This window comes from Tyto alba, unplaced genomic scaffold, assembly GCF_018691265.1.
Source record: "Tyto alba isolate M040663 unplaced genomic scaffold, T.alba_DEE_v4.0 Super-Scaffold_39, whole genome shotgun sequence".
Taxonomy (NCBI): domain Eukaryota; kingdom Metazoa; phylum Chordata; class Aves; order Strigiformes; family Tytonidae; genus Tyto; species Tyto alba.
In genome coordinates this window covers 4,949,151-4,966,126 of record NW_024881314.1, presented here as the reverse complement: position 1 = coordinate 4,966,126, position 16,976 = coordinate 4,949,151, and the positions used below count along the sequence as shown (strand labels likewise).

Sequence of the window (16,976 nt, the reverse complement as noted above, 5' to 3'; positions counted from 1 at the left end):
TTGTGCAAAATTATTCCTCTCAGCCTGTGACTGCAGAGACCTAACAATGGGGCAGAAATTGATCCTCTCTTAAATTCTGTGCAGTACCTCAGGGAGTACAGTAGGGAGCCCAGGCCCTCTATGAGCCTGGAGTTCACAAGGCCTTAATGGGTCTGCATTGGAAGGCCTTGCCTGGGCTGTACCTTTTCAGTCACAGAGGACTGCTCTTGCTATAGCAAGGAATATCTTTTCTTTTGCCAGTGTGGATTTACCTGGGAATTAAAAGTGATCTTATTTTAAAGGCAACTATGGGATATATGTACATGCTACACTCCCCCATTCCTTGTACATGTGAACATCACCCAAAAGCAGTAGAAAATCAATGCAGTGGCACCTCAGAAAGGTCTTGACAGTGCTAATATTGCTAAAACCTTGCCCACACTTAGGAGCTTTATTGGAAGAGCTGTATGTTTTTCCTGAAGCTGGGAGTTTTCCCTATGGCATGCTGAAAAAATGTTACGTGAATTGTAGAAAGTATCTTGCCTCCTACAACAGATCTGCACCTGCTGTTCCCTGCTCCATGTCTAGGGCCCAGCAGCATCTAGTCTAGCGTCATCACACCCGGCTTTTGCCAGGCTGCCAACAGCCCATATGTAAAGGCTGGCCTCTGCTGTCTGAGACGAAATGTCTTTCATATCCTCCTCACAGTTAAGCTGAACCAGAGGTTATGTTTTTACTGGTACGTCTGTGTTTGTCGAGGAAACTTCTCTATGGTTATATTTATACTCTCATCCATGAAGGGACTGTACTAGAAACAAAAGACTGTTTCCTGTGACTCTCTGAGGCTGCTGCACCACTTGTTGCTCTGGAGCTGCTGTTGGGAACTATAGGTTCGGCTCAGCTATAGCTGAGTTGCCTTCTCTTCAAATTTCTGTAGCTAGAAACTGTGACCAGGATGGAGAGGTTGATGCAACTACTTGGCCAATGAACATTCGTCAGATAAGAAAAATGTATTCTAACTTGCCTGTTAATGAAATGTGTATTTGGAAGGACCCTAATGCTAAACACAGGACCAGGAGAGAAAACAGCTGAATTCATTTCCTATTGCTACAAACCTCCTGTGATTTTGAGGCAGGACAGCTGAACCATGCCCTCCATCATACCGTGTTGTCCTCCCTATCAGTAAAATAAGGATAAAACTATTAGTTCTGGCTATTTGGGTGGCAAACTAGCTGGCAGAGGGCATTCCCCTGACTATATGTGCTGGCTGTGCTGAGCAGAATAGCCCCCTCCTCTTATCTGTTGACCAGCTCCAGGGAACTGTTGGTGAATTAACACACTGTGCCCCACAGCATGAGAACAGCAGCCACATCCCTCAGCAAACAACTCCGAAAGGGCTTGACAGTTAAATAATTGCCTTTGCTGCCTGGCTTTTAAGAAATTAAGTGAAACTTAAATGAGAGTTCTGCAGTTTGATAGCCCTTCCACTCTGCTGGCATCAGTCACGGTGGGCATTCAAGCTTCTAGCCTAATGGGGATTTGTGAGAAGGCATCAACTCAGAAAAAGTGTCAACAGCACCGCAGGTCAGACAAGGACATATTATTATGCACCTTTGTAAACACAGCCAGACTTCATATCTCAGCCCAGCATGCAGCAATCATTAGTCACCCTGCATAATCCTCTTGACCTTTTTTTTTTCCCCCTTTCACAGTGGTCACATTTGAAAATACTGTCTAGAGCCAGTTGGGCTCACACAAAGTTGTTAATTGGGATCTGTCTAGCTAAGGGGTAACACAGAGGCAAAGTTCACTGGAATGTGCTCAGCACCTGGGCTCAATGCTGCATGTTCCCAGGAAGGTGATGGCCAGGAGGCCTTGTGTCACCAATATGCACAGGGACTTGATTCCTGTTGCCTGCAAAGGGACTGGTCACCTGGGCACTTTGGTTTATCTGGAATTGAGGATTTTACAGGATCTCTGGCCCAGCAGAAGGGTTTGAATGTGAGAGGCGCTAATGGCATTTACATACAGGAGAATGAAAACACTAGTTGGAACAAGGGACCAGCCAGCAAAAGCCTGCCCACCCATCTCCATCCCAGAGAGCTGGATGAGCATGGCCTTTATCATTAGGGGATTTTAAAGGGGTTGCCATCCTGGCTTCTTACCCCTAAGGATGGTGCAAAAGATGCGCAGAGCAGCGTAGTTTACAGGCTCTGTGTGCTGAGGCTGTTACTCACCATCGTCTTACAGTAGCTTGCTCTTGGTTATCCTGGAGGGACAAGAGTAGGGTAGCCCTAGACAGGTGGTGAGATGTAGAAATGATATGCAGTCTTGGTACAGAGGCTTGTTACTTCTGAGAGATTAATTCTGCAAACTACGTATCTGTTAAATTCCTGGAGGCAGCAGCCACAGATATGTAGATGAAGGAATTAGCATAAAAACTATCTACAGTACTTATTCCATTATTATACTATCAAAGTGCTTCATAGGCTCTAATGAATTCATGTCACAGCTTCTCTGGGAGCTAGAAAATTGTTACTCACCCCAAGTTTGAAAAAGATAAATTGAGCTGTTCAGTGATAAGGCCCAGGTAGGTGGCAGAGCCAAAGTGGTTTTCAGAAGAGCCAGGTGACTACACACCACTGAGGTTATGGAAGATGGCCATCACCGAGTGGGAACCTGTACCTGTGTCTCAGCTGGTACCCTGTCTGCTGGCCCAGCTTTTATATCTGAGTATATGTAACATTCAGCAGTACTTTTCTGCATGTAGATGGAATTGGATATTAAATTTCATGGGCTAATAGTTTTCCAGAATGCTTTTCCTTGTTCCTCTGTCTACAGAGCCCACCCAAATGAAAGGCAGAGTACAAATCAGGGCTCACTTGCTTCAACTGGGGAGAAGATCAAAGCTCTGGTTGAGATGGTGCTGAAGGCATATGCCTTTCTTGCTTACCTACATTAGTTTATGAAGCCACTAGCCTAGCAAGATTAATAGGTGTCAAATCTACTTTATAAAAACAGTCAAGGGTGGCATTATAAGTTTGCTGCACCCTTGTACAATCAGGCATATTCCAGCTAATTAGGTCAGGCCGTATTCTGCTAGAAGGAACTGGTGTTGGAAGTCTTGCCTCTCCCTATTATATCATCCTTCCTGTCTTTTCCTGGTGTCTCAGGGGCCAGAGGTATATGTGCTGTTATCCTCTAGTACCTGCAGGCATCTGTAAAAATTTGCAAGGCTTGATTTGGAGCTCATGGTCATGAAGTGTGGAGCCTACACTGCCATACATAGGTGGCCAGAAGTTGTTTCTCTCCCACTGTAAGGTTGCATGCTTGTCAGGAGTTGTGCATTCAGTGTATTTGAGGGATGGTGCAGGTAGGATCTTACTTGGTTCTTGCTCTTTGTGAAGCTGTTTTCCTGTCTATTTTTGACCCGCTGTGACAGGACTGGGCTGTGTCAGTCTGCCCTGCATATTTCTAGCTTCATTAAATCCCTGGGTACTGAGTGCTACTGTCTGTGCTCTTTTGCTGTTCATTTCTGTAGGGATTTAGGGCAGAAGTGCTTTATGCTGCCATCATCGTCTTGTAAGGAGCAAAGAAGAAATGCACTGTATTCCCTAGATGCCGGGATAATCGTATCTTGATGGCATACTAATTAATCATCTCGTAATCAGGTAATTATTTCCCATGTAGCTGTCTAATTACCATTTAGTAGCGCAGATTTCAGCCTGCAAATAACTAGTATTTTCAAGTGAGGGTTTCAAGGGGAGGAACACAGTGGGCCATAACTCCTGGTGTAACTCCTCTGTCTTCCTTGAATTACTCTTGGGATTAATTTGGTCTGCCAGTTCTTTCAGTCTGCTGAACCGCGCAGCAGCCCTAATTATTGCCATATTGGCAACAAGAAAAGAGTACGACCATCGCTCAGTGTAATGGACTTAGTTGCTATACTACAGCTGTTAATGTGCTCAGAAGTACATCCATATGTTGGCTCTCTATGAGCTCTTACTGACCTAGCAGATTATAAACTAACGAGCTTGAGCCGTACTTTTGGGATCAATATACAGGATGCTCTTAAAAGGTGAGGTTATATAGTAGAGCATGCTGAATGTCTCCATGGCAGAGGAGAGATTTACTTGTGAGCAAGGGAAGACCACAAAGATAAAAATTACAATCTACAGTCAAAGCTTACTTAACATTCGTACCTTGACAGTGTTTTCACCTCTAACTCCAGCTGATTCACTTCTGTTTCCCGATGTTTGTGATGTGTCTTGGGTGCGTGTGTGTGTGCACGCATGTGTGAGCCCAACTTCCATCCATCAAAAAATTTAGACTTATGCAAAAATTGTAACCACATTTAGAAGAGAGGCAGGAACCTCAACAATATTAAACTCTTATGTTTCATAAAAATAGGTTTTTGTATGGGTGTAGTTAAAACAAGACAGGCTTTCATTCATGTGACTTTACCAGTGTAAAAATGATTTAATGTATCAACACTATTCCCATATGTGACAGAAATCAGTGTAGGCTAATAGAAGGCACTTTCCCACTTGCGGAACTGCCTTTTGGGCTGGTAACATTATTTAGGTGCATGCGGTTTGTGTTTTTGTTAGCGATGTCCCGCAGTATCTGTGTCAAAGTTATAAAATTAATCCTTAAGACATCAGAGTCCAGCTCAAGTGGCATACGTACACCTACCATGATGTTGGCCAAGGACACAGTGATGAGTTAATATGTCCCACTTTTAAAAAGCTGTGTGACCCTAACAAAGAGGTAACTTCATGTCTTGGTGTCAGATTTACCCCAAGCAAATTGCTGCAATTTTCTCTTGCTTTTTAGTGCTCAGTTGTACCCAGCTGCTTCTGTATGTGTTTGCTACATGATTATGCCTTCAGTTTTGTGTCTCTATTCATGTGTCCAGATCATCAGACCTTTGCCCAACCCAGCCTCAGGATGGCCTTGCAAATACTCTGAGGAACTGGAGTGTGTTTGATTTTCCTTGGCTTGTTTTGTTTCCATTATCTATCTTCACGGTGATAAAAATTGCTGCTGTTGGCCTCAGAAGTGCTCTGGCAGGCTTTGCTGTGTGGAAGACACAAAAGGAGGAACAATGTGCAAGCTCTGCTCTCAATAGCTTCCTTCGTGGAGCTTCTCCCCAGAGAAGCCAAGAGGAGGGAAATGGACACCACATAAATAGCAGGGACTCTCCAAGAACATGTGCTGAAATAAAAGCAGCTAAAAATAGTCTCTAAAGCTAAATGTGAATCATCTGGAGAGTAACTAGCAAAAGTTTCTGCAAGAAAATCCTGAAAGGAGGAAGCCATGCTTTCGGAAGGAATTGTGCAAGCTGGAAGCAAATAAAGTCTTCCTATGAAAAACTGCCCTCTCCGACATGTGCTGTTGGGATACTTCATATCCTTCCCTGGGTCTGCCTTCTCCAGTTATGCTGGGGCTCAATCTCATTCTTACTGGTGCAGTTTTCAGTTAAGTCTCTCTCAGGATGGGATTTTTTTCCAAATTTCACTCACGTTTCAAGAACTGGATCTCCAGCGAGTGGAATCAAGTTTTGTGAGAACAGCCAGTCCACATGTTTTCTTTCTTTCTCAGTGGTCAGGCAGTTCCCAGGTCCTAGAAACATGACAAGGTGGTAAAACTTTTTAAAAAATAGTGGTTTTCCTGTGCATGCTTCTTCCCAGTGCAAATGCTTATCCCCACCCTGTCGTCCCTCTGCCATTCATTCTTCCCTCTTTGCCAGCTATAATCTGCTGCTGGGGGTTACCAGAGCTATTTCTAATGCAACATATTTAATCCGAAACTGAAAAGTCTTTGTGAGCTGAGGCCTCAGTGTCATGTGGTGAATATCTTAGATGCAGAAAGGGATCAAGGTGGCTTCTTAGTTACTAGTAGTTAACACAATCTATTGTGGTTTATTTAATTGCCATTTATACGTGTCTTTGTATCTCCTACTAGGAAGAAGTGTGATCTGGAAATAAGAGAGTTTATAAATAGCTGTAGTTTTGCTGTAGCACCAGGAGAAACTTCATCTATAGTGCATTCTGACAGGCATTGAGGAGGCAGATTGAAGCCTTTCTGCTATACAATGCTGGGCTACAAAAGCAGCATTACGGCGAGCAGCCCTTTCTAGGCGGGAGTAGCTGATCGCAGATGTAGCGTGCGGGACGGCGTTGGCTTGCCAGAGCAGCACACATCATGCACAGCCACCCCAAGAAGTAAGAGGAGGAGACACGGTCCCACGGCTGCACTGCTGTGCCAGGAGCAGGTACTGACCCGTCGCACGGCTGCGGGAGGAAGCCTGGGCCTCCAGGCACTGCTGCCACCAGTCCCTCACCTCTGCAGTCCAGCTTGACGTGATTTTTCTCTGGGTCTCTTTCAACTTTTCTTTCTTGTGATGGCATTACTAGCTGAGACACTGCATAGAGTGCCAAGTCCAATGGTAAAGCTGTTTTCTGTCAAAGTTAAAATGTCAGTATAATACTGATTTTGACAACATTTTGGCTCAGGAGAAAGGAAATTATGTCTAAATTTCAGAGCATCTCATTTTGATGTCTTTCAGATTGGAGAGTTTCAATTTCATTTTGACTGGATTTTTAACAAATCTGTTTAATCATATAAACATTTAAGAAACATTTTAAGAAACTGATTTACCCTAGTTTTCAAAAAAATTCTTTTAGTGAGAAAGAATTACACATTTTCCTTTATTTCTTTTCAAGGGTATCAGAATTTCTCTTTCAGAATTCCTATTTTCAGCCTGCGGCTGGTGAAAGACAGGGCAGCTATCCAGTAAAGCAATCTAGGAATATAACAGGAACTATATTTCATCAGAAATTGTTCTTTTCCATTCAGAAGAAGAATGGGTAATGCTGGTGCCTTTCTACTAGCTGTTAACAATGCATTTAGTTTTTCCTGATGTGTTTAGAAGAATGCGACAAGAGCCCCAAGACATCTTGTAACAAAGAAATGTATCACTTGGCATTTTTACAGCGAACTGAGGCTTTTCTGGGTTACACATGTCAAAACTAAGTAGTGGGTGTAACTGCCATTACCCACCAGAGAGGAAACAGAAGGAAACAGTCTGATAAAATCACAGTGTTTTATTAGGCAAATTTTCCCATGTAAGGCTAAAAGATTGCTGCCTGCTGAATTTATTCCAGACTTCAGGCCTGCTTTTTAAAAAGCTTGAAGTGTGAACAGATAAGGAATTAATTTACCTTCTTGGATTTAGACCTTTTGAAAGATTCATGGAAAATGTGAGTGGGAGAGATACATTTTTAATCATGCTTAGTTTATTGTAATCTTTGCTGGTCTTTGCTGTGGAGCATGGAGCCCTTTCCTCTCAGTTCACACTGTGCACCCCTGGCACATCCTAACTCGGTGGGAGAACTGGCTTCATCCCCTGTCCTGTAGCCCCTGGCTCTTGGGAGAAGGACCCTGAGCTGCAGAAAGCTCCGTCACTGCTCCTGGTCTGGGCTGTGGGGACGCTCCGATGGCAGCCTTGCTGTGGAGCTGAGCAGACCCATTCTCCAGTGCAGCCTGAAGCTGTGGTCCTGCAGCAAGGCTTTCAAATAAAGAGTAAAATTTCCTTATGTTGGGATATCTCCAGCAATCTCCAAATGCAGAGCCACTGAATTAAGAAGCTATACAGACTTACTGTATTCCTAAATTTTATGGAGTGGGTGCTACATCAGGCCCAGCTATGCAGTGATTTGACCTAGAAGCTGATCCTTGGCTGCTTGAGAGTAATGCTTCAGCATCTGTGTGTGAAGAACATGAACTGTCTCAGGTGTCTCACTTACTGGGGTGCCCAGTGTTACTAACAGATGATCATCTTTTTTTGCAGAACTATTCATGCTTAATCTCTTTTGATTGAATGATGAAACTGGTTGAAGGCTGCACACACCAGAGCTCAATGAAATTGCAGTGCCAGGAGTGGCAGAAGAGCAATTTATTCTTTTCCTTCTAAAATGTGTCTCTGGAAGTATAAAGTGTGAAAACTCGTATGCAAAACCAGAGTTCTCTTCCCTCATTACTTCCTTGACCTTATCACCTCCATTTGCTTCCCACCCTCCTTTACAACACTGTTAATTGAAATCAGGATCTGAGACCCTACTGGGAAGGTATATTTAACTGGTTTACTTTAGCCAAACTACATGTGGTCATGTTCAAGGGATTCATTTTAAGTTACTCACACACATAATGGTAACTGTAGGAAGAAAGTAGAGGATTAAAGTATATCCTCCCTGAAAACTTTTAATCTTCTAAATGTCTGACCCTTCCCACTTTGAGCAACCCTCATCATCAAAATTAAGGGATCATACATTTCCGTTGTTGCAGAAATCTGAATGTTAGAAGTTCATCTAGTTTATGATTAACTAATAGGAGAGAGCAGGAAATGCTTTTTCTATAACATTAAAGATTGAAAGATACTGAAAAATGTGGCTTTTCCTAACTCAAGACAAGAAGTAATTTTTAGAACTGCGATCTATAGGGAAAAAAAAAAAAAAATCTGTCAGATCAGTCATACTGATAATTTTTAAATGCTTTGATCTGACTTCCATAATGTAAGCATTTTTAATGTAATCAATTTACCTGTAGAAACAAAGATTAATATTGAATGAGGAAGCTGGAGTGCATTCAAGATCAGCTGTAAGAGAGGACCAGTGGAAAATGGGATCCTTAAATGCCTCTTCATCTCTTCTAGCTTTGCACAGGCTTCCATGAGCTCTGTGAACCTTTTTCCATTTTAACACCACTAAGCTATGGAATAGCCATTAACACAGTTAACAAGCTATGAAAGGGACAACAAATTCAAAAGAGTAGGAGTCAAAATGACACCTATTATACTGGTTTGAGGTAGCAGAGAGGTGGTGTTTTTTCAGACAGGCAGTTTGGCTTCTGCTACACTTCAGACTTCTGTTTTCATTTCATCTGGCTATTTCTTGCTCTCTGCAGCTTCATACATCTTGTACTTTGGACTCTGAGATCTTTGGGATAGACCTTGTGAATTTGTACCAGCATCTGGCATCACCAGACCTGACTGTGTAGGATCTGTTGCCATGATGCAGAAGTTTAGTCATGTATGTTACTGCAGCAGATGATTTTATGATTTCCTTATGTTTCCAGATGTCAAGAATCTTGCAACCGCAGGTCATAAAATTTTGACATAGGATATTCTTATAGTTGTTCAGAAATAACTGATTCCACTGCAGACTTCAGCATCAAATCTGAAGGCAGACTTCAATCCTACCATTGTTTCTGTGATCTCCTCTGAGCAGCACAAAGCAGGGGGGTGAGACAGAAAATCTATTTGTTTCAAAAGTAAGACTAATGTAAAGAGCTTGTTACAATTCCAGATAGAAAATGTTTTGTTAATAAGCAATATTTCAAACTGGTGAAAGCACTGCATGGAAGTTGAGCTTTACCTGAATCAAAGAAAATGATGCTGTTTGCAGTTCTGTGTGATACCCATGGCCATGCTGGAAGCCCCTGTTGAAAGGAGCATTTGATTAGGAATGCCTTAGCCAGAGATCTGGAGGCTTTGGAGTCTGCCCCGGGTGTCTTGGCAACGATACACAGTTGAGAGCCCTCATCAGCACAGACACAGAGCGTGTTCCAGGTCTGGCTTCACATCCCACTTGTGCAAAAGCAAGAGAGAAAACTTAACTGCTACCAAGACAGACTTAGAGACCCTGCAATTCCCTAAAGAGACTTCCACAGCCCTTCTCAGTAAGTATAACTTTAAATTAAGGAATGATAAATTTTCTTCCCCTAGAAGTCGTGTAGTGTGCTGTAGCAGGGATGTAAATCAGGCTAAAAGCCACAGCTAAAATATACAGAAGTCTGCTTTCAATTATTGTGAAACTGCTCGAACTAACCATTAACTGAATCGTATAAGATTGAAGGAGATGAGTCTTAGAAAACCTTACAGACTGGGAAAGCAGAGCCTGACCCTGCCCCCTTTGTCAGCTTTTTCTTTTTAGGAGTGAGCTAGATGCATTGTGTGTGCAGTGCTACCTACAGCAAAGCTGGCTGTATGAGAGGAGAGCCGGGACAGCCTCCGGCTCTCCCCGGAGCAGATCTCCCCCTGCGCTGCTGCTGCTGCGACAGGGTAGCCTAGCAGTGCAGCGGGCAGCGAGCCATTTCCACTCCTTATGCACCAAAGACAGATATTGTGATAAAGCAAGGTTGTTTTGAAGATGAGAACTTCAGCAGGGCTGGACTGTATTTTCCAAGATGTCTGTTTTCTTACGCAGAACTAGAATGTGCAGCGAGCTCTTGTTCCATCTGAGTTTTTCTGCTTTCTGAAGTGTTTGTGTTTGCTTTTAATGGAGTAAAAAGTGATTGTGGAAATACGGGCCCTGCAGAGGTATCCCAAACCAGAGCAGAGGGCACGGTTGTGGCTGCATGACTGGTGTAGGATAGGGGTGTCTGAATTCATTTCCAGACTCTGTCAGAACCTTTCAGTGTGACCTCAGGGAAAGAGCTAATCTCCCTGTGCACTGTAGCTGCTGCTGTTAAAGCAGGCCTACACACAGCCTTCTCTTCCTGGCATGTGTCATGCCTGTGGGGTTTGGACGTGGGGTGGGTGGGCATGGCTGGCTGGTTCGGTGCTCATGGCAACCTCTTCCCATACCTTTGATGCAGACAGCAATCACTGCAGGTATGACTGCACTCCTGGTTTAAATGTTTCAGGGCAGGGATGTGCACAGACAGTGGATGCATCCTGTGAAGGAGGATATTCATATGAAGAAATATGAATTAGGGTGGAGCCAAGGGACTTGCAGGGACAGTGGAGGGCTGGGCTGGCTGTGGTCCTCTAATGAAAGGCCAGGGCAGTGGCGTGGCTCCCTCATCTGCAGTTCCTTCACTGCTCAGTTGTCTAAAACTACATCCTCAGGAAGGCAGCTTGCAGCAATGCAGAGAGCCCGGGCGCCTTCTGTGCGGGGTGATGACTCATGCAGCTGCCTGCGTGATGAGTGTATCTGCTTGTCAGTCAGCGAGGGGCAGGGGCTGCTCTGAGCCACCCATCCTGATACAGCAGCTCTTCTCAGCAGCTCCTTGTGTGAGGATGAAGGAGATTAGTCACAGAGTACAGTGAGTGAAGAATTCAGAGCTGCTCCTTTGGGAATAGTGAACGCTGCAGTGGGAGGAAGAGAAGTCAGGACTCAATTTATTGATGCTCTTTGATGGGGCAATCATACAAGTGCTTTTTGTGGGGAGGACTGGGAGTTTAAAGAAACTTAGTTCAAAGGCTTCACACATCTGATGGTTGGGCCTGATCCTTGTAGCTTTGGTTCCTTGTTTGAATGAATGTGTAGTTCAAGTAAGGGCTGTCGTACTTGAATGGCAGCCAGATGAGACTGCTGCACCTCATCAGCTCTCCTGCTGTCCAGAACTGCTCACAGCAGGGTGTCTGTGGGAAGCCAGCTGTGGCTCAGTCTGAACCTCTCTGACTGAAAAGTGACAAGGATTTGGCTGGCCCTGCTCTTCTCTACTTCCAGAATCATTTCGGAGATATCAGACCAGAATCTTGCCATTTAAATCAGCAGAGCTCACTGAAGTCAGCGCTGAGATGGTACATCCTAGTTAAGGGTCTGGCCTGTCATTGTTTAAGAGAGAATGTAACAGCCGTGGCAAGTAATAGGTGTGTCCCTTTTGCTCCCCCTTGGCAGAGGGTGGTGGTTCGGGTGGCCTGTGGGCAACTCCTTGCGTTTAGTGTGTTATTATTAGATGGTTTGGGCATTCCAGGGCCTCCTGCCTTGGAGAGACAATGTGTTCATGCACTCTACAGCAGTATCCATGTGGATATTCCTGATTACTCCCTTGCAGCCTCTTGTGATGGCCTCAGGAGTTATAATATTGCTTGGTTTGGAGTTGCTAGGCCTGTTCCCACAGAGAACTGCAGGGTCACCCAAGTAACCTGTGCATGTGAACTGTCCTCTTCCTAACTCTTCAGAAGTGCTGGTTGCCTCTGAATTGTGTTTCTGCTGTGACTGATGGGGAATCATTCTGGGAAAGACACAGAATGGATCACATCCATGGCGCAATTCACTGTGATACTTGTTTCCTACAAGCTGCTTAGGGACTCCTGACCCATTTTTAGCCCTTAGAGAGAAATGTGATATTTTAGTAACAGAAACCAGTGTGGATATTACTTGTTCATTCCAAATCCCCACAAAATGTGATGTTTCCTGTCCGTTTCCCTCATTCATCTCAGTGTGTAAAACATGCTCCATGAGGAGACTGTCCATGAGTATGGAGCAAGTACCCTTTCATCTGTGCCTCCCTCATCCCTCATGGAGTGTGCTTGTGCGTGTTAAATAAAGCGTCAGCTCTGGTCAGCTCTAGCTTGAACTAGTCTGCTGAGTATTTAGGCCTCTGTTTCTCCTGCCTCTATCTTCCCCCTCCTTTCTTTCTGTTTCTTCCCCTATTCTTCCAGTAACAGTGCCACCTAATTAGGTCATGGATTGTTTCAAACTTAAAACCTTTCAGGAGGTTTTCCAGTAGCTGCAGGTTTTGTTGCTCAAAGCCACTTGTTCTGCTTGCCCAGCTTTCCTGCTTTGTGCCTCTCTTAACTGCTCCTAACAGTGAAATATTTCTTATTCACGTGGCTGTGGCAGTAAAAGACATGTTAGCTCTATAACAAGCTGCTGCTGACTCCTCAGGGAGCTCCGAAAGAAACATTTTACTCTCAGATAAATCTGCTTTTCTGCATTCCCTACTGTTTTATTAATAGGGATATTTTCATGAGAAAAAGATTCTTACATGAAGCCTTCTGCAGCCTCAGCTGCTGCTCCTCCCTGGAGCCTGAGCACTGCGTCTTGCTTGCACAAGCTGTTGAGAACCACATCTGGGTAACGACACACGTTGCTGCTTTCAGGGTGAGACCAGCCAAGTGAGGGGTCAGCAGCACATGTCAAGACCTGGGAATGTGGCCTTTAGATTATACGAAAAAGATGTAATCCAAGGTCAGGTTGGCCCAACATTCTACTGTATCCCAACCCCAAGGTCTCATTTACCTACAATGATGTGTTATTTTTTCCTACAAACAAGTTCAGTTAAGCCATAAGGAGTAATTCCAAATGAGATGCTGGTCAGTATAAGCAAGAATGACAGAACTGGATTTTTTGTATCTGTAACTAAAATCTAAGAAACATCGGATACATCCAATGTAATCTGCATCCAGAAGTCAGTGACAGGATGGGCTGGGACTAGATGCAGACCATGGAGTTGGGTATTTGCAGAAGATTCCTACCTGCAACCCTTGGAATGAAACACTAATTGTCTCCTGTTCTCTAATCCTATCTCTGAAATGTGCAGTTTAATACATCATCCCAAATTATGGTTGTGAATTATGGTACCACTGAATATTCTTAATAGCTGTATAAATATCCAGAGCTTTTAAAAAATCAGATGAAAGAAGGGCTGATAATTTAGAACAATTAAGAAGATTTCAACTTTTCTTCAGAGTTAATTGAGAGCAAAGACTGTTACCCCCTCTCACAGCACAAATTTCAATTAGGCTGTCAGCAGAACTGGTCACAGTGGTTGAATCTGGCCTGTAACAAATTGTTAAGGGAAATCTTTCCTGTTTCAATTATTGAACCTTATTAAATCAATTTCATACAATGTTTTAGTCATTGCCTTTCATTCATGCTCAACTAAAGCTGCTTTTTCATAGCAAGCAGTGGCAACAGAGTTGCATGCTGGAAATAACAAGACTGGCTTTGCCTGGTCATATGCAGCATAAGAGATTGTTCAGGAATTTTCATCTGGGGGTCTGCTGTATAAAAGAGGGACAGGAGGTGCTTTCCAGCTTCTCTACCAAGCAAGGCACCAGTGCATCCAGGTGAGATGGTGGTATATAAGTTCTTATCCTTAGTCAGTACTTCACCTGGGATGTTTTGTAACACTTTTCAAGGTGAAGATCACATATGGCTGTGGAGGAGACCACCTTGGCTGGCTTTTTTCATATGACATTCTTCTACATTGCTTGCTAAATGGGGCTTAGCAAAAGAATGGAAAGATGTTGGAAGTTGGGAAATGAATGAGAGAGACAAGAAAGCTACAAGTAAAAGGGATAAGAATCAGGGGGCAGTTTTTCAGTGCAGTTAGGATGTCCCAGATCTGAGCACCGTTCCTGTCTCAAGAAACCTTTAAGGATAGGTTATTCAGTAAACTTCCTTGACTAGTAGATAAGGTCTCTTTTGTGGTGCATTTTTGCTCCAACTTGTATCCAAGGTTTGTTGTGCCACCTCTGATTTTTTAGAGATTCACCTCTCATTCCTTAATCACCTCAAGCACTTAAACTCAGTGAGAATTTGGAAGAAGTCAAGAGTTTTGAGCTCAGCCTCTCCTCTGCTGTCTAGGGTTGAAATGGGTCAACAGGAGCTCATTGACATAACCTTTTCAAGCAGGATACCCTGTCAGGTTTACACGGAAATAACCACCGTCCTGATTTTTTTTTTTTTTTTTTAATTGCTTCATCTCCCTGCTGCCAGCAGCACATCAGAAATCAGGGATCCAGGCTGACCTCCTGGAGGAAAAGGCATGCTGCCAGGGAAGTAGATATCAGGTCTTTATAGAAGGAAGTGTCACATTACCAGCTGATCAAACAGGTCTGACAGCCTAAAGCATAAAGCACTGAGCCCGAAGTTGTAATCCGATAACTGTTTTAAGAGGAGTCTGCATAATCACTGGGGGAGTTCCCGGGTGACGGCAGTGTCAGCAACCTCAAAGGAGAGTCCCCTGGATCTTGTGTATTCTTCTGGGTTTCAGGTGGAGAAACTCAGTTGCTGCTTTTCCACTTAAATTGCACTTTCCAGAAGGGACTGGAGGGAGGGTGGATCACACAGCTCAGATCATGCTCAGGTTATTAAAAAGGGTGACAGCTCTGACTTGGGGTACCTTTAGCTCTGGGTACACAGGCATCCTAACAAGCCCAGCGAACTGAAGCTGGGTAGCAAGTTGGTGTTTGCATCTCAACACGGGCTGTGGAGCCAGGTGCCAGGAGGGCCCTGTGCTGCAGCACCCATGGAGGCCGTGTCTCTGGCTCCTCTGCCTGTGCCAGTAGTTGCGTGGTGGGTGCTGCTGTGCGGGCACAGTCTCCCAAAGGGGCTGTGCCACATCTGTGTGAATGCCTTGAATGTCTTAGGGATTTAGAGAGGCATTATATGTCTGTGTCCAGTGAGCTGAAGCCAATCTTCAGTCATGCTGGACATCAGATAGGAGTGATTGACAGTGCTGATCCATCCTTGGGCTGTCAGTGCTGCCTCTGCCTGCCTGGGGCTGAGCCACCAGGAAGGAAACAGAGCAGACAACCCACAATATCAGGGATAATTGACAGCAGGGGCCCTATATGGACACAGCAATTATTTTCTTCATTTTCCTTTTGTCTAATTGTAAGATGTGTGATTGCCATAGGGGGGACCACCTGCGGTTATACTGCGATTTGAGAAAGCCTTTGAACTTGTTTCTCTTGAGCTTTGGTCACCCCGATGTAAAATAGAAAAAAAAGAAAACATGGGAGAAGTGAAAAGGTGTGGAAGTCAGACATGTAAGGCTGGTCTGAGTGTTCTCAGAACTAGCCCTGCAAAGAGGGTGGAAGAGAGGGAGGGCAGGTTTATCTCTGGCATGAAGGGTGCTTTTCTGCTAAGGCTTGCACGAGGTCTTACACCAGACTTGCAGTTTCCATGTTGTTTCCAGGCAGAGCAGTTGTGTCTGCAGGACAGGTATGAATATCTGTTGCTATTGACAAGTGCATGAAAATGCCAAAACGCAAAAAGACCATTTATTTTCTGTGAGCCTGAAAGGTAAAAATTATTCCTGGCAAGGAAGGGCTAGCAGCATTCAGAGAGTTGTAGGAGCAAAGTGGTCTAGTAGGCCACACCTTCCATTCCCCTTTAAGCTTAGTTTCCAACCCTTGTCTCCCAGCCTCGGGGAGATGTTTGGCCTGCATGGAGGAGCCAACGCTGTCAGCACTGCCTCCAGGCAGGGCAGCAACAGCACCTAGCAGGGGAACCAGTTCAAATCAATGGAGATGTTCATGAAGCATAGCTGGGACTCAACTTGAGCAAAGATAACAAGATGAGGGTTTTGAGGGCTAATGCAAAATGTGTCTTTAATGAAAGGAAGTTTTGCTACTGTTGTCAGTAGCTTTTTAGTCCAGGCTTTGGCAGAAGTGCTGGTGCTCACTCGCTCATTGTGGGCTGCCTGTATCTGGAGGCCAGCTTGCTTTAGCATATTTGGATGTCAAAAAATCATTGCTTTTCCCAGGAGCAACAGCTGAAAAATTGGTTTCAGCTGAAGAGCTCTGTGATGTACTTTATTCAGGCCTTGAGGAGACTTCCAGTTTTGATGTTAACTATGATTTAATGATAAAATGCTAGTATCACTTAGGAAGGAAAGACAATTGGTCCAGTCAACCACCTGCAGAAATAACTGCTGTGCTGTGAGCTCAGGAGCCAGAGCACTGCTGTCGCTCCAGATCGCTTGCCCATGGCTTAGTCATTCGTCTGAGCACCAGTGAACAAAAAGACAAATGTAGAAGGAAATGCATCCTTTCTGCCATAGCAGAAAATTAATCATGTGAAATACTCTCTCCCCATATCTGTCCATTGCTCAGGGAGGAGGGAAGAAGTGAAGCCAAATTTGTGAGGAAAATATTTTCTGGATGAGGATAATTTTAGTCCTGCGCAACATCCATCCTAGCAAGGTACTTCATCAGAGTCCTGGGGGTGGCATTGCAAGAATGGGGAAATGAGCATCCAAGTCCTAACTTTGCAATGGTTTTGTTTTCTAAGCTTAGAGAAATCACCTGAAAGTTTTAGGGCTGGAGACCACCTAGGCTGTATTTCTGCTGTTTACCAAGGCCTTTAAGTGTTTCTTTGAGCTTTTATCACATGAATATGGAACAAAAGCAATTAAAGGGTGGGAAGTAGGTGTCTGAACACCTTTAAAAGCCACAGCCTCTCTGTGTCATA

At 44.2% G+C, this 16,976-nt stretch overlaps 1 protein-coding gene across 3 annotated transcripts in view; it reads left to right on the top strand.

Annotated features, from left to right (window-relative positions):
• The window catches only part of RAB11FIP4 (RAB11 family interacting protein 4), a 122,915-nt gene that overhangs the window by 69,284 nt on the left and 36,655 nt on the right, over nucleotides 1-16,976 (top strand). Inside the window, exon 1 of one of the 3 annotated variants that reach the window (XM_033002314.2) lies at nucleotides 9,608-9,720. The exons of the other annotated variants lie outside the window; for them this stretch is intronic. The gene's annotated coding sequence lies outside the window, so the exon portion shown is untranslated. Of the gene's footprint in view, nucleotides 1-9,607; nucleotides 9,721-16,976 lie in introns of those variants that run through there. 3 annotated transcript variants of the gene reach the window in all.